The 18,671-nt window shown below is 45.0% G+C and overlaps 1 protein-coding gene across 1 annotated transcript in view; it reads left to right on the forward strand.

Annotated features, from left to right (window-relative positions):
* LOC107813302 (uncharacterized) overlaps nt 1-18,411 on the forward strand; it is a 31,170-nt gene extending 12,759 nt beyond the window's left edge. Inside the window, exon 3 of the transcript XR_001654300.2 lies at nt 4,198-18,411. The gene's annotated coding sequence lies outside the window, so the exon portion shown is untranslated. The remainder of the gene's footprint in view (nt 1-4,197) is intronic.
* Nucleotides 18,412-18,671: the final 260 nt, after the last annotated feature.

An 18,671-nucleotide genomic window follows, 5' to 3' on the forward strand; every position in this document is an offset into this window, starting at 1 on the left:
ATTATGAGTATAGTATTACTAAATTTCTCCTTGCTAATTAAAGGTAAACATTAATTTGGATTTTCTTTCTCCACAATATTTCGTTGATTTATTTAGTTCTATTTTATTTTATTTTATTTTTATTGTCACCTAGAAGCATGTTTAGGACGACCACATTTGGGTAGGCTAGTTGTTAAAAGATTTGGACCGGAATAAGCTTCATCGCACCTTGGGCTTTTAGTTGAATGCTTTTCCTTTAGAATTCGAGGTGTGCCATTTAGTTGAATTTCCATGGCCCTCGCAAATTTAAAAATGCGCAGTTGCTTTAGGCGCGTTATTTTATTAAATTACCTTCTTAAACTCGGGTGCGCATTTATGTGACCCAAATCCAAATCTCAACAATGTTATATAAAATGTGTTGTGGACTGTGAGTGCATTTATGTGACGTGGTTCAAGACATATTTTAAATGACGTTGCAATATTTTCTTAAAAAATGGTTAAAAGCGGTTTAAAGTTAAAATGCACATAGGTTAAAACATGTGTTAAAATCAGATAATAGGCCAATTGTAATAGTTGAGCGACCGTGCTAGAACCACGGAACTCGGGAATGCCTAACACCTTCTCCCGGGTTAACATAATTCCTTACCCGGATTTCTGCATTCGCGGACTGTAAAATAGAGTCAATCTTTCCTCGATTCGGGATTTGAACCGGTGACTTGGGACACCATAAATTATCCCAAGTGGCGACTCTGAATTTTAAATAAAATAATCCCGTTTCGATTGTCACTTTAAGTTGGAAAAAACTCCCTTATACACATTTACGGGGGTGTAGGTAAAAAGGAGGTGTGACACCTATCATATCTGAGTGTGACCAAGCAAAGCAACCTGCGTTAGCACGTGAAAATTCAATTAACTTACTTTTCAGCTCCAGACTTAAGTTTTTCCCAACATACACTTTTCTGTCGGGCCAATGGATAATTAATATAACAATTTCGAGCTCTTTCATAGTTGTTTAAATAGTTCTCTTCTGGATCCTAGATAATGTCAGGTCTCACATCTAAATCTTCTCCGTTCCTCACGCCTTCAGTTGATACCGATGAAAGTGGGGCAGCCTACCTTAAGATTTTCCCAGGCAAATGAAGAAGCGAACAAAGAAGCGTTGCTAGTCAAGTTAGATTTACTTGAGGAAACACGAGTGTTTACCGTGAAAATGGTAATAACAATTAAATTTGATTTTGTGGCTTTAAAAATACATAATCTACTTTTATGCTAGTTGTTAGGCAATGGATGCTAAAGTAAGAGATTTTTTTAAAATAAGAGATTAGAAAGCAAGATTATAGCTAGAAAACGATATGATAGTCAAACCAAACGGCTGGAGATCTGGGCCTCGAGCTCGCGTATATGGGGCCTCAAGGTCGAGTCAGGTGGCTGGCTTAGAGCGATCGAGGGAAGGATAATAGTTATGAGAGCTACGGTGGTGGCTCTTTATGTTCAATTATAAGCAATAAATGAAGAACAATAACAACATTAACACATCATATATAACACAATAAATATAAGCAATAAATGGGAGTAATGAGAGCAAGAGAATATGTTAGAGAGCAGAGAGAATGTTCTTGTGTATTTAGTATTTTTCATCAGATCCTTATAAAATGACAAGGATCCCCTTTATATATGAGGGAGAACCCCAACATAGTACAAATGCATTTATTACAAAGTAAGACGGCTGGTACAACTACCTAGCAATCTGGTGCAGACTGGTATTATTCTTGCAGGTGATGCCAGATCGGACTACATGCCTAGGGAACTTCCCACTTGCCCTCGGTAACCACCGACTCATGCTGCGTCAAGGTCAAGTGTGAAAGCCTTTAAGGTCGAAGCCTCGAGCTGTGTCCCCGGATCTTCGGGGCCTTTTTGAGGCTAAGGAAGAGACACAATGGTCGTGAAATAGGGCCTCCCGATTTCGCCTGTATACAAATAGTCCCCCCGTTTCTTAGAATAAAATGATAAGAAACGACCTCGAATCTATGCCCTTCTGGTACTTCCATAATGATGGCGGTCACATCTTGCCAAATGATTGAAACGATAAAATAGGGTGCCAAAAGGTCGTGTACAGACAACACTTAAAAGCCTTTGTATTGATTACAGTGGCTGGCTGTCCTTTGGCCTCCTTCAACGTGCGTGTTGGACCTCTATAAATACCTCTTCTCTCGTTCTTTATTGTTCACTGCACCACCAAGCCCTCAAAAAGTTCTTTCTACCTTCACTTTTGTTCTTTCTTTGAAATGCAATTTCTTTTTCTCCTCTAAAATCTTTTAAGAATGGCGAAAACTTCCACTTCTCAAGAGAATGTAACCTCCTCCTCTTCGCTTTCATCTAAAGGAAAAGCAGCATTGCCTCCTCGTGTTTGGGAATGCATTCCAGGATCTTTTGCAATGTCTTCCGATTTCAAGGTCGAGAAACCTTCTTTGAAGCCGGGGCGTCGTGAGCTTGTGTCTCAGTATATTAGCTCAATAGCAGACGTTAAAAAGGTGAGGACTGATTGCCGCTGGGGGGATACGGTGCTCGTGGAGGTCCCTTCTAGGGAGGAGGATATAACGACATACAAAGCCGATTTTCTCAGTGTGTATACTTACCCATTTACCCTTGGGCCGGTGAGGCCATCCTTGCCTCCGATAGACCCCTTGATTCTCGACTTCTGTCAACGGTATCGAGTGACCCTCGGCCAAATTCACCCTTCGTTCTGGCGCATTGTCTACATGATCAGGTATTATGTGAGCTTGATTGGGGAGATGCCCTTCACCCTCGATCACCTGGTCAGGATGTACAACCTCCGTCTCTTTCGTGGGGGCTTGATTAAGCTCCACTGCCGAGCCTCGAGGGACCTTTTTGCTTACATTGACGAAGTTGGGAACGGAGGGTGGGCGAGCCGTTTTGTCCTAGTTAGGACTTTAGACTTGATCCCGATGGAAAGGATGCCGTTCCCCGAAAGGTGGAACATGGAACATAAGTAGATACGTTATCTAGCATCTCTTTGCTTCTTTTTAGGTACATCTTTCCACGCACTAATTCCTTCTGCTGATGCAACCATAGTAGTTTATCCTGGTATGGTTATGGACCTCTCAGGATGGGTCGACCGGCTGGACTCAATTTGCCCATACACCGAGCGGGTGTGGCGTGATCTGTCCCAAGCTCGATGGGAAGCCAAGTATCATGGTGAGCCTTTACTCCTGCTGTAGTCATACCTTGTAATTAGAATTGTTACTGATAGTGTCCTTACTCCTTGTGCTTACCTCTTGTATTTGTGTAGGTATAGGGGAGGTCTCCTCGATTAAGGAAACATCACCTGGTGAAGAGGATATCTCGAGACCCGACGAAGGGAAGAAAAGACAAAAGGAATCGTCGAATGAACCTTCGAAATCCAAGAAGACCAAGGTGGATGGAGTTAAGGCTGACCCAGAAGCCTTCACTCTAGAAGCAGCGGGAAATCCCCGAGCTGAAGGCGAGAGGGGAAATAATTTCTTAATAGTGTCGGGGGGAGGAGAGGAAGGGGACCCAATCGACCCTTGCGCCGTAGAGACAGTGGCTTCCGAGATGGAGCTTGATGTCATCGTGGTCCAACTTTGGGCTGGAGAGGCCACTAAGGAAGTATTGGATGAAGTCCTCGAGCCGGCTGGTGGCCAAAATATCTATCAAGCTGAGACGCATTCGGCAGGCGGTTCGGAGGAACCTAGTTCTGAAGCCCTGTAGGGACGAGAGACGACCTCGATTGACCCTGTTGGTGCTATTGTCGTGAGTGATTCCCTCAGGGAAAGACCTTACCTTTTACATGAGCGCAAGATGCCCAAAATGAAGAAACTTCCGATGTGGGAGTGCCCCTCAGAGGTAGAGATACATTTGAAAGGCCTTTAGCCGTTCCCTAGGGAATTCCCGAGCTCGATGCTTCATTCGTCTTTAGCGAGATGAACAGGTTTTGTGAGCAGGTAGATTTTGTAAATCTTTCCTGTCGTCCTGATCTTTGTCTTTCTAACTTGTCTTTTTCGTGGCTTCAGCCCATGGCGTTTTACAACTAGAGTTTTGCATAGTTTCAAGCTGAGGTTACCTGTTATGAGCGTGAGAAGACTCATCTTGTCGAACATGTTACCTAGTTTCCATTTGTTATCATCTGAATGTTTACTAGATCCTAGCGTTTTGACATTTTTGATCTGATTCGTGCAGTTTGAGAAGGAAGGTGCCCTATTGAGGGAGGAGCTCCGAGACAGAGACTCTGAAGTTCTCAAACTCAAACGACACATGACAAAGATAACTTCTGAGAGGGATACCCTCCAGAAAAATATGGCCTTAGTCGGGCACCAGCTTCATGACGTGAGGGTGATAGTGATAAGTATAGAGGTCTCCATTCCGAGTTAGTTGCTGTACTATCCGGGATCAAAACTGAAGCTGAGGCGCTCATATCTTTGCACAAGGAGGATGTTGTTATAATAAACGCTCAAGCCGGGAGAGTGCCCGAGGAGGCTGAATTGAAGCTAAATCGAGCCGTGGAGCATGATCGGTTAGAATCTCGGAGGTGGACTCTCGAGGATATAAACGTGGGGGGTATCAATTTGTCTGCCGAGCTCGAAAGGGTGAAGACTCTAGAGAAGAAAGCTGCTGCACTGGTTACTTTTGGCAGTGTGTCGGGTAGTGGCTCAGGAGATGATGAGAATGAAGGCGGGATCCCCAAAGGGGAAGAGGCCGTTGAAGGTCCTGGGGTTGTAGCCGGATCCGTTGGGGCACAACCTCCGGTGGAGCCGTCAAAGATGTAGGCTCGATGATAGATTAAATTCGGCTCCTTCTTTGTGAGGGTTTTTAAAGGCCTTGTAAACGTACCTCTGTGAGCAATATGTATAAAAGGCTTTCCGTTTGTTATCACTTCTTTTCTCCTTTGCCTGAATAATGTGTGATGTTTTTTGATAATCAATTTGAGATCTTAGACCTTGGGTTAGACCCTCAGGTTTTTGCTATTGCTGAGCGACTCGTAATGGTCAAAGGTCGAACGTGCGGGGCCCAATCCCTACATCGGTACCTCGGCGCGGGTTTACTGACCCTTAGGTCTAGAAGTAGGCCTTGGCTTTTATACGTTCGGTAGGTGCGATCTTCGATTTTAGTGCTGGCGACAGTGGATCTCACGCGTTGGGTCGGTGCGACCTTCGATTTTAGTGCTGGCGACAGTGGCTCTTATGCGTTGGGCCTTTAGGCTTTTTTAGTTGACTGTTTTGGGCTTGGTCTCCAAGTCGGGTTTCGACTCGAGCTCATTGGCCTTAAAGTTTTTGAATTTAGAGCTGGCCTTTAGGCTCTTACGCTTTAGGTCAGTACGACCTTTCATACGGGCTGGCGGTAGTGGCTCTTACGCTTTTGTTCTTAGGCATATTTAGTTAACAATTTTGGGTTCAGTCTCCAGGTCGGGTGTCGACTCAAGCTCATTCGATCCTCAAGTTTTTGAATTTCAAGCTGACCCTTAGGCTCTTATGCGTTGGGTCGGTAAGACCTCTTGTATGGGCTGGCGAAAGTGGCTCTTACGCATTGGGTCGGTAATACCTCTTATATGGACTTTATTTTTCCCTCGCTAAGGACTTTTTGAGATTGTGACCAAGTTCGATATATATCGAGGGTATTCCTTTTTAGGGGTCTTACAAGTTCGATATATAGCCTTAACTTTAAGATCGGGATTATGCCTTTAGTAAGGTCTTACAAATTTTACATGCCTTTGAGGTCTTACAGTCTTGTTTACTTGGTACAAGTATGGTTCATGCCTTGCTTGAGATCTTACAGATATTGTTGTTGCTTACTTAGTACAAGTGTGGTTCATGCCTTAATTGAGGTGTTACGTATAGTGTTGTTGCCTTATATAGGTCTTAGGATACCGAGGCTACCGCATGTGGTCTTATGGCCTCGGGTTTTGATATGTCGATGGGGGTGGCAGTTAGCGGCAGTCCCCGAGTCATTGAAAGTTTCTTGGCTTGGGATCCATTACTTGTAAACTTGTTATTGCCTCATTGAGGGCTTATGATTTCGGAGTTTTCGACCCAGAGGTCATGTGGTTTTGAGTTTTCGATGCCAGCCCCCGAGTGTTCGGGACGTTTTTGGCTCTAGGGCCATTTTGTGATCTTGATGTTGCCTCATTGAGGGCTTATGAGTTTGAAGCTCCGACCAGGGAATCATATGACTTCGAGTTGTTGACGCCAGTTCCCAAGTATTCGGGATGTTTTTGGCTCTGGGGCCGTTTTTGCAAAAATACCGATCTTCTTTGAAACGCGAAATGCTTTGATGGAAAGTATTCTTCGGTTACTTGGTACAAGTATGCATGTTTTCGCTGTTAGGGACTCGATTATTCTTATATGGACATGGTTCGTTCGACCGTTTGGCCCGGTACATTATTTTCCTATCGAGACCCCGTTCAGCACTTCTTGGCTTTTCTGATGAGGTGACCTTTCGGGGGGGATGCCCCACGGTATTCGAGGTTGACTGCAAAAGAAGCCTTGAATACTTGTTGAGTTTTCCTTAGGTAGCATATAAATGCTGCCTAGTTAAAAACCTTGCCGGTAAAACCCTTTTAAGGACAAAATCCGGTCGAAGGAAAAGAGTACAATGCATGCTTTTAAGAACCCGATGTTCTCGAGTTTGAGGGTGTTTCAGAATCTTCCATTGGACACCTTAGCAGTAGTATCATTTCAGAATTGATATGTTCCAATTGCTTGGAAGCTGTTCTCCTTCCATGGTATCGAGCTTGTAGGACCCTTTGCCGATTACTCCGAGGATGCGGTACGGTCCTTCCCAATTTTGGCCTAGATTTCCTTCATTAGGGTTTCGGATGTTGAGGGTGACTTTACTTAGGACCAAGTCCCCGACTCCGAGATGTCGGAGGTTTGTTCTCCTGTTATAGTACCTTTCAATCCTTTGCTTTTGGGCGGCCATTCGGACCAGTGAGGCTTCTCGCTTTTCATCCAATAGTTCGAGGGCCATAGTCATGGCCTCATTGTTTGAGCTCTAGGTGGTGTGTCAGAATCTGGAGCTTGGCTCTCTGACCTCCACTGGTATCAAAACCTCGACACCATATACTAGAGAGAAAGGTGTTTCCCCTATGCTTGATTTTGGAGTTGTTCGGTATGCCCACAACACTCCGGGCAATATTTCTCTCCACTTTCCCTTAGCGCTTTCCAACTTCTTTTTTAAGTTTTGGATGATGGTTTTGTTTGTAGACTCAGCCTGACCATTTGCACACGGGTGGTAGGGCGTCGATAGGATTCTATTGATTTTGTGATCCTCGAGGAACTATGTTACTTTGCTTCCAATGAACAGCCTCCCATTATCGCTTGTTATCTCGGAAAGAATCCCGAATCAGCACTTAATGTGGTCCCAGATGAAGTCAATGACTTCTTTTTCTCTTATCTTTTCGAAGGCCTACGCTTCCACCCATTTTTAGAAATAGTCAGTCATAAATAAAATAAATTTAGCTTTACTTGGTGCCGTTGGTAGAGGTCCGACGATGTCCATTCCCCATTTCATGTACGGCCATGACGATAAGACCGAATGTAGTTGTTCGCTGGGTTGGTGAATCATAGGGAAAATCTCTGGCATTTGTCGCACTTTCGGACAATTTCCTTGGTGTCTTTTTCCATGTTGTCCCAGTAGTAGCCTGCCCTGATCACCTTTCAGACTAAGGAATCGGCGCTGGAGTGGTTTCCGCAAGTACCCTGGTAAATTTCTCGGAGTACATAATCTATGTCTCCCGGTCGCAGACATACTGCTAGGGGGACATTGAAAGTTCTTTCGTACAGAGTCTCGTTTTCGTTGAGCGAGAATCGGGCTGCTATGTTTCGCAGGGCCCTCGATACCTTAGGATCCCTGGGTAGTTTCCCATCTTTCAAATAGTCAATATATTTGTTCCTTTAATCCCATGTTAGGCTAGTGGAATTAATCTTGGCATGACCTTCCACGACCACTAATTTGGATAGCTGAACAACAGCCCCAGGGAGTAGGTCATCTTCTTCAACAAATGATCCCAGGTTTACGAGGGCATCAACCTCACTGTTATGCTCTCGAGGTATGTGGACCAGGGTCCATTCTTTGAAACGGTGTAATGTGACTTGGATTTTGTCAAAGTATCTTTGCATCTTGTCTTCTCGGACCTCGTAGCTCCCGTTTACCTTATTTACTACCAGGAGCGAATCGCACTTTGCTTCAATGATCTCAACTCTCAGGTTTTTGGCCAATTACAGACCTGCAATCATAGCCTCATACTTGGCTTCGTTGTTAGTCAATCTTGCAGTTTTTATAGATTGCCTGATTATGCCACTCGTAGGTCGCTTCAGGACTATACCGAGTACGGATCCTCTCACATTCGTGGCGCCATCAGTGAATAGGATCCATACCCTGAAAGATGTGCCTATTTTTAGTAAAAGTTACTTTTCTACCTCGGGCACGAGGGAGGGCGAGAAGTCAGCCATAAAGTCCGCCAGAATTTGGGATTTGATAGCCGTTCGGGTTTGATACTCGATATCATACCCCCCGAGTTCGATGGCCCATTTGGCCAATCAATCTGACAGTTCGGGTTTATGCAATATGCTTCGGAGAGGATACGTTGTTAAAATGCAAATACGGTGGCATTGAAAATAAGGTTTCAATTTTTGCAATGCGCCTATTAATGCGAGAGCTAATTTTTCTAGGTGCGGATACTTGGTTTCATCATCCCCTAGGGTCCGACTTACATAATAAATAGGGAATTACGTACCTTGCTCTTCTCGAACTAGGACACCGCTCACCGCTATCTCGGATACGGCTAGGTATAAATACAACATTTCATCCTCTTTTGGTGTGTGGAACATAGGCAGACTAGTCAGATATTGCTTCAATTCCTCCAAGGCGTGTTGGCATTCTGGAGTCCATTCGAAGTTGTTTTTCTTTTTGAGTAAAGAGAAGTCTGTACAATAAAATTGGAGGTCCAATTTTCCATTGTTATGAAGTCTCGAAGGCTCAAAACCACGGTTGAGTTCCATCCCTCGAGGGCCATTGATGCTGGACCTTGGGGCGGTACGGACCGACGGTTATGGGGAGAAAGTGGAGAGTTCCCAAGGCGTGAAGCTAGAGCCGACAAAATCTGTCAGGATAGTCTAAGCCCTCATGGCATTAACTAGCTATCCCATCTCCATATCTTTGTAATAAATGTACTTGTACTATGTTGGGATGTCCCCTCATATATAAAGGGGATCCTTGTTACTTTGTAAATATCTGTTGCTCATTACTAAATACACAAGAACATTCTCTCTGCTCTCTAACATATTCTCTTGATCTCATTACTCCATTTATTGCTTATATCTATTGTGTTCTATTTATTGTTCATCATTTATTGCTTATTATTGGCCATAAAGAGCGGTCATTGATTTATTCATAACTGTTAGTCTCCATCGACCACCCTCGATAGATCCCAATCGAGCTTCAGAATCGACCCAAGGCCCTCGAATAGGCAAGCTCAAGGCCCCAATTGACAGCGATTCGATTTGGTTAACATCTCGTTTTTAAGCTCTTATCTCGTTTCTAGGTCTTTCATATTGCATCAACTGCTAGCAACTAGCATAAAAATAGATCACGTATTTTTAGAATCCCATAATCAAATTTAATTGTTATTACCATTTTCACGGTAAAAAGTTTGGCGCCCATCATGGGGATAAAAATAGTAGTGATTATTTTCTTGCTTGTTTAACTACATAGCACAAGTTATATTTCACACATTTTCTTGCCCAAGATCTTTGATTTCAGGTCAAAATGTCTGACTCAGTGAACAACAACTTGAGAACCATGGAGAAAATTGTGTGGATGTTCTAGGAGTTGGTGTACCACCACGAAACCCTGAGAACACACCAGAATTGATTCCCGTGGACGCAGTCTCACACGATGCTCAACAAGTTGATGTAAGCTCCCACACTAACAGGAGCGTGCACCGAGGATACCAACAAGAAGCTCAAAAAACTCCAGCTAGGGAAGAACAGGAGGTTAGCCTTTACGTTATTTTTGAAATGTTGCAGGCACAATAGCTAGCGACAGCTCAGTTGCAAAGTCACCAGAAAACTCCCAACACGATAGCACCGGGGACGGCTCCCCCAGCCGAGCAAGTACCAGAGAGATCAAGCAACAACGGGTCAATGGCTAACCCTACCATCGTAAATATACTCAAAGACCTCACAAAGAGGATCGAATAGGGCAATAAGAACATAGAAGCCAACGACAAAAAGGTCGAGACCTACAACTCCAGGGTCGACCAAATTTCGAGCACACCCCTGATTCTGAAAGGTGTGTATTCAAAAAAGTTCATACAAAGGCTGTTCCCAGAGGAAGCGGCTCCAAAACCCATTCCAAAGAAGTTCAGAATGCCAGACCTTCCGAAATATAATGGAACCTCAGACCCTAATGAGCACGTTACTGCTTACACTTTTGCAGTGAAGGGCAACGATCTAAAGGACGACGGGATTGAGACCGTCTTGCTAAAGAAGTTCGGGAAAACACTCTCGAAAGGGGCCCTGATGTGGTATCACAACCTAGCTCCTAACTCTATAGACTCATTTGACATGCTGACAGATTCTTTCATAAAGGCACATGCCGGTGCCATCAAATTAGCAACGAGGAAATCCGACGTCTTCAAGATCAAACAGAGGGAGAATGAGATGCTGCGGGAGTTCGTATCTCGTTTTCAAATGGAAAAAATGGAGTTACCACCAGTCTCCGACGATTGGGCAGTGCAGGTCTTTACTCAAGGTCTAAATGAACGAAGCTCGGTGGCTTCGAAGAAGCTTAAACAAAATCTAGTTGAATATCTCGCCGTGACTTGGTCGGATGTTCACAATCAATATCAATCAAAAATTAGGGTCAAGACGACCAACTAAGGCCCCCCTCAGGCTCGGTATATCCAAGTAGGCTTCTGGCGAAGGAGCCAAAGCCAAATAAGGAAAGATACCAACCATACGTTGAAGATAGAAGAAACGCCCTGAGGCACAACATACCCCGCAATGATCGAAGGATGGACCGAGGTCAGAATCCTCGAGGACTTGTCAACAGAGCTGGGCTCGATAGGTACACAAGGCCGACGGAGGCACCTTGCTTGTCAGAATACAACTTCAATGTAGACATATCAGACATCGTGTTCGCCATCAGTAAAATCAGAGACGCCAGGTGGCCCAGGCCTATGCAATCAGATCATTCACAAAGAAATCATAACTTAGTGTGTGAATTTCACAACACGCACGGCCATAGGACCAAGTATTGCCACCAGCTTCGAGAGGAAGTAGCCAGACTACTCAATAAAGGTCACATCCAAGAGTTCTTCAGCGACCGGGCCAAAAATCAGTTCCGAGAGATAGAGAGGAGTCCAAGAAGAACGAAACGAATGAGCCACAACATGTCATCCACATTATCTTGGGAGGCATCGATGCCCCACAGGAGCCCATGATGAGAAAAACAAAAATATCCATCACCAGAGAAAAGCGAACTCGAGTTTACATACCCGAGGATGCCCTCACATTCAACGACGAGGACATCGAGACCTTGTCTTAACCTCACAACGACGCACTGGTAATCTATTTTCTTGTATATACATTTCAAATTAAACGTGTACTTGTGGATCCAGGTAGCTCGACTAATATTATCAGGTCGAGGGTGGTAGAGCATCTTGGACTGCTTGACCAAATCATACCCGCCTCTCGAGTCCTCAACGGATTCAACATGGCAAGAGAAACAACAAAAGGGGAAATCACCCTCCCAGCCAACGTGGCCGGCACAACCTAAAATGCCAAATTCCATGTCATCGAGGGAGACATGAGGTACAACGCCTTGCTCGAAAGGCCATGGATACAGTGCATGAGAGTAGTACCATCCACCCTCCATCAAATAATGAAATTCCCCATATAGAATGGGATTAAGACCATCTATAGGGAACAACATGCGGTGAGAGAAATGTTTGCGGTGCACGATGTGGCCCTGACACCGGTACCTCCACCTTCGAAGGTGCCGAAGGATAAGCAAATAGTAAAATAGCAATAACAAGCTACAATCTCAGCTATCCCCGACTAAACAAAGTAGGGGATTGTGCCGCGTCCTCATCACAAGCGACTGAAACATACCAGGGCTCGAAACCTCGCCGACATTCTGCACTAAGGTATGACCATCTCTTTTCTCTTTCAATTACATTCTACACCGATCTGAGTGCAGGCATCAGATTGAAATGACCAAGGCACTCTCCAACTCGAAGGCATTAGGTTTCAAAAAGCATGCATTGCACACTTTTCCTTCGACCAAGTTTTTATCCCAAAAAGGGTTTTACCAACAAGGTTTTTAACGAGGCAACACCCATATGCTACCTGAGGAAGACTCAACAAGTATCCAAGGCTTCTTTTTCAATCAACCTTGAATATTGGGGGCAACCCCACGGAAGGTCACCGACTCAGAGAAGCCAAGATACGTCAAGAAGGGTTTCGATAGGAAAATAATGTACCGGGCCAAACCGTCGAGCAAACCATGCCCGTATAGAACAACTGGGCCTTTAAACAACAAAGACATGTATACTTGTACCAAGTAATCAAAGAATACTTTCCAAAGCATTTTGCGTGTCAAGGATGCTCATCATTTTTTGTAAAAATGGCCCTTGAGCCAAAAAACGTCCCGAATACTCGGGGACTGGCGTCAACAACTTGAAAAAGTACGACCCCCGGGTAGGAGCTTCAAACTCATAAGCCCTCAATGAGGCAACAACGAGATCAAAAAATAATTCCAGAGCCAAAAACGTCCCGAACACTCGGGGACTGGTATCAAAAACTCAAGGCCACACGACCTCCGGGTTGGAAACTACAAAGTTGCAAGCCCTCAATGAGGCAATACCAAGTTCACAAGTAATGGCTCCCGAGCCAAGAAACCCTCGATGCCTCGGGGACTGTGATCAATTGCCATCTCCATCAACTTATCAAACCCGGGGCCGTAAGGCCACATGTGGGCAGCCTCGGTCTCGTAAGACCTATAAAAGGCAATAGCAATATCTGTAAGACCTCAAGCAAGGCATGAACCATACTTGTACCAATATCCAAAACTATAAGACCTCAAATGCATGTAAAAATTGTAAGACCTTACTAAAGGCATAAACCCGATCTCAAAGTTTAGGCTATATATCGAACTTGTAAGACCCCTAAAAAGGCATACCCTCAATATATATCGAACTTGGTCACAAGGCTATACCAGCCAAACTAATGCGACTCGGGGATGCCTAACCGTCTCTATAAATCATAGGCCTTCAATTACTTCGAATATGCTTCGAAAGAACTGGTTAAACAGGCTACCCTCGATATAGGCAAAAGAGCTTCGACCATGTTAGCTCCTAAACACTGGCTTCGAGACACTCAGCCTCTGAGCCAAACCTCCCGAGGTGCTCGATCATCGTTACATAATGACTCACAATCGAGGTTTTTTATTAAACCATAGAAGAGTTAAGCAAACACTATTTCGGAAAGTCCTTAATGAGGAAAAAATAAAGCCTATATTAGAGGTTGCATCGACCCAAGGCGTAAGAGCCATTGTTGCCAGCCCACATAAAAGGCCACATCGACCTAAGGCGTAAGAGCCATTATTTCCAGACCACATAAAAGGTTGTATCGACCTAAGGCATAAGAGCCATTGTTGCCAGACCATAGAAAAGGTGCACCAACCCAACGCGTAAGAGCCTAAGGACCAGCTTGCAATTCAAAAACTTGAGGGTCGAATGAGCTCGAGTCAAAACTCGATTTGGAGACTGAACCCAAAATAGTTAACTGAATATGCCTAAGAGCAAATGTGTAAGAGCCACTATCTCTATCACTAATATCGAAGGTCGAACCGACCAAAAGCGTAAGAGCCACTGTCGCCAGCACTAAAACCAAAGGTCGTATCTACCAATCGCGTAAGAGCCTACGGGCTAGCTTAATGAGCCTCAGGGCCATACCACGAATCTAAGGATTCCTTCTAACTAAAAAACTAGTTCATATGGCTAAAATCAAGGCAAAAAGAAATGCAGAAGAAATGAAACCGCGAGGGTTTCCTTTTATACATACATGCGGGAAAATAGAAGCTCCATTTACAACATACTTCGAAAGTACTATGTGTAGAATCAGAAAAGGAAATCTATGTCCCCCTTGGGGACTATGGCCCATCGGCCTCATCCTCATTATCCTCGGCGTCAGACAGAAGTGACTTAGCGCCATGTTCGTCCGCCTTCACCCGCTTCACCTCTTTCGAGAGGTCAAAGGCCCTAGCATGAATCTCCTCGAAGGGTTCCGTTCGAGACTTACACCGAGTATATTCCTTGCTCCTTCCCTCACGGTCAAGAGTCCTTCTCAGCCCAGCTTGGGCATCGACATCGTCCTTCAAATAGATCGCCACTTTCTGGTCAGCCTTAGTTTGGCTCATTATAGCTTCAGCCCGAGCATCCACAACCTCAGCCTTTATTTTCAAGAGCTCAGACTCGAGCTTCATAATCATATCTGTTCGAACCAAGCTATTATCATGAGCTAAGCGAAGTTGAACCTCAAAGGCAGAAGCTTTAGCCAGAGCACCCTTCTCCGTCGACTCCTGAGCGTCCGCCTGAGTCTTTAACTCGTCATACTCGCACTTGGCTTGGCCAATATCATCCCGAAGGCGCTCCAAGTCCTCCATCTTTTTCTGCAACTGAAATAAACGAAACATTAGCCTCAGGAGCTAGAAGGAGGAACACACACTCACTCGGAACAAAAACTACCTATTCCTTCAAGTAGCTCTCATAATTCAAGCTCCGACTCGCCTCATACCGTAAGTGTGCCAAGTTGACATCCTTTTCATCACAAAGGAGCCTAAGGGATTTCTCCTCATCCAGAGCTTTCCGTATCCTGGCCTCACGGTGAAGCAGTTCGGACTTAAACTTGTCAAAGGCCTGCAAAAGAGAACTCAATAAGGAAGGGAAGGCGCGAAACTTGAAAGGCCTATGCCAAAACTCACCACAGAGTGAATCCGATGGGCTTCCTCGAAGGTCAAGAGCACATCTTCTAACCTTGCTCCCTCAGCTCTGAAACAGTCGACCCCGATTGAGGCACAGTCGCTCCGTGCATACGACCCCGAGTTTTGAGTGTCCCTCGAAGTACCTTCGATGGAAAAAGAAGATAACATCAGAGGAGAAACTGCCTTTCCAAAACTAGGAATCACATGCACGGCAGGCTCAGTCAATACTTCCACTCGGGGCCCCCGGTACAGGTTCGCTTGCTTTGAGTGCCGTCGCCCTACAGAGGCATCTATCTCTTATTGTTATCATTCTTTAGCCCAGAAGCTGGAAATCTTCCCCTCTCTCATAAATGGCACGACCTTGCTTTGAGGGACTCCCCAATGCCTACGATGACAGAGTTAGTATGCAGAAAGAAAATGTGCCCTTCCGAGAGAAAAAGGGGGGGGGGGGAGCAAATCACATAGCACGTACTATGGTGTTTTGCCTCCCACCTATCCATAGATAAAGCTCTCCACTTATGCTCATTGTAAGTCGAGTGGGTCGCCAACTTCCAAACCCAATCCGGCAGATCGAGAACCTCGCCTGGCATCCACGAAATCGCTGCAGAAAAAGAAAAGGAGGCGCATTCACGAAGCCAACATTCGCTATAAACAAAACTAAGAAGGCACGAGTGTACCACTTACGTGTAAAATTCCATTCCTCAGGAAATGGCAGAAACTCCACTGGAATAATATCGACAGTCTGTATCCGAACGAATCGGCTCATCCACCCCCGATCTCCATCTTCTTTGTCGTCAACAACGAAAGATGTAGTGGATCGGCATCGCAGGGTCAACATGCCTCGATGATGAAAGGGATGATACATCCTGATGAGGTGATTAAGAGTGAATTTAAGACCTACATCTTTTGTAAAGAACCTTATCATCAATACTGTCTGCCAAAATAACGGGTGAATTTGTGCCAAGGTGACCTGGTACTTTCGACAAAAGTCGAGCATGACCCCATCAATGGGGGGCAAGCGTGAAAGGATATGTGTATACATTCAAAAACCCATCGGCATGATTCGTGATGCCCTCATCCGGGGAAAGTATCTGCAATACTACCTTCCCCCCTATCCATAGTCTTTTCTCACCAACCCAAGGTGTTCCTCTCCTATCGAAGAAGTAAACTTCAAGGTATGCTCCTGTTGATCCTGAGCATCGGGGTACTTCTCTGATAAAAAGTCCCCTCTCCAAGAAAAATGCCCCGAGTTAGGCCCGCTTGGCATCAGCGGTGCTCCGCCAACGAGGCGAGAACCGGAGGCGAAACTCTCTTCTCCCTACCGAACGGATCCTGAAGTAGCATTCATGACTGTGGAAAAATTAGAGAACTGCAAGAGCGTTAATACTGAAATAATGGAAGGCCTAACGTAGTAAGTGAGACTAACCACTCAGAGTGACGGAATCTCCAGAAGGGCGGAGACAACCCTATATATGGAAAAGGCAGTGACGGTCCGCCTGCCTCAAAGGCCAATTAAAAATACTGGTCGATATCACTTCGGGAAGATGTGCTAGCGGGATCGCCTCGGTCACTTTGTAGCCGTGTCATACATTTGACGACTCTATGTGATGTTTTAGGGTCGGAGACCCCCGCACCAACCAAGTCCCGAGATGGTACCCAATCTCGAGGACCTCCCTCAAAAAGAAGTTAGGCTCCAGGAAGCCATTGGCATCATTGCAAGTCCCGGGATGGTACCCGATCTCGAGGACCTCCATAAAAAAGAAGTTAGGCTCCAGGAAGCCATTGGCATCATTTCAAGTCCCAAGATGGTACCCGATCTTGAGGACCTCCATCAAAAAGAAGTTAGGCTCCAAGAAGCCATTGGCATCATTGCAAGTCCTGAGATGGTACCCAATATCGAGGACCTCCATCAAAAAAAGTTAGGCTCTAGGAAGCCATTGACATCATTGTAAGTCCCGAGATGGTACCCGATCTCGAGGACCTCCATAAAAAGGAAGACATGCTCCAAGAAGCCATTAATATCACTACAAGTCCTGAGATGGTACCCGATCTCAAGGACCTCCATCCAAAGGAAGATGGGCTCCAGAAAGCCATTGTCACCATTGCAAGTCCCGAGATGGTAACCTATCTTGAGGACCTCTCTCAGGAAGAAATTAAGCTCTAAAAGGAGCCGCTCGTATATGAAGAAGCAGAAAGGGATGAAAAAATACCATAGCCTGCCAAAGAGTAAATGCTTTCACCAGGCCAGGAAGATCACGATCTGGTAGAAGACATGATGGGCATTGGCCTTACTTGCATGGATACTTTGAGTCCACTTCTTGGGACATCGTGCCATACAAGCTACCAGCCAGAGGTGCCACTTCACCCCACAGAAAGCAAAAGGGATAAAGTGCCATGCCAGGTCGGGGTAGGAAGGGGAGCAGCGGTGTATAGTCCGAACGCCCTCGTGAGCAGCGGTGAAGAGTCCAAATACCTTCTGAAGCCGGAAGAAATCAGCCCCTGTCTCATCGTCTCGAGCCAACTACGATAGTAGTAACAACAACAACAACAACAACAACAACAACAACAACAATGACAAGACGGTGTAATCTTGATCGGCAAGGAAAAGCCTAGGAAAAAGGCCATGGCGCGACCAATGAGAACGCCTCCATGTAACCTTAAGGCCATGAGCCTCAAACATGGTGGATAACAATGGATGACGATGGTGAGAAAAAAAGGATGGAAAGATATTGGAAGGCACTTGAATAAAAAGTTGGTTCAAGGAGGCACCCATTTATAGAAAGGGCGGCAGGGTAACTGACGGCGCAATTATTGTCTTTGAAAGACGTATCAGCAGGTGCATTCAATGAATCCTTGGGAGCTAGACCGACGACGACATTATTGCTTTGAATAATAAGAAACGGTAATGTTTTCAATGATTCTAGAAAGGTGAAACGATGGGACATCTCGGTTATCATGGAGACTTGCTTCATCAGTATGACGTCATCATGGAAACTCGGAAAGCTGGTTGTCAAGGTCGTTTCTTATCATTCTACTATAAGAAACGCATGGACTATCTGTGTACGGTAAAATCGGAGGGTCCAATTTTCCATTGTTACAATGTCTCGAGGCTCAAAACCACGGTCGAGTTCCATCCCTCGAAGGCCATCGATGTTTGACCTCGGGGCGGTACAGACTGACGGTTAGGGGAGAAGTGGGGAGTTCCCAAGGCGTGAAGCTAGCGCCGACAAAGTCTGTCACGCTAGTCTGAGCCCGCATCATGGCATTAACTAGTTGTCCCATCTCCATATCTTTGTAATAAATGTACTTGTACTATGTTGGGATTTCCCCTTATATATAAAGGGGATCCTTGTTACTTTGTAAACATCTGTTGCTCAATATTAAATACACAAGAACATTCTCTCTGCTCTCTAACATATTCTCTTGATCTCATTACTCTATTTATTGCTTATATCTATTGTGTTCTATTTATTGTTCATCATTTATTGCTTATTATTAGCCATAAAGAGCCGTCATTGATTTATTCATAACTATTAGTCTCAATCAACCACCCTTAATAGCTCCCAACTAAGCTTCAGACTCGACCCCAAGGCCCTCGAATAGGCAAGCTCGAGGCCCCGACTGACAGCGATTCGGTTTGGTTAACATCTCATTTTAAAGCTCTTATCTCA

This window comes from Nicotiana tabacum, chromosome 11 (assembly GCF_000715075.1).
Source record: "Nicotiana tabacum cultivar K326 chromosome 11, ASM71507v2, whole genome shotgun sequence".
Lineage (NCBI taxonomy): Eukaryota > Viridiplantae > Streptophyta > Magnoliopsida > Solanales > Solanaceae > Nicotiana > Nicotiana tabacum.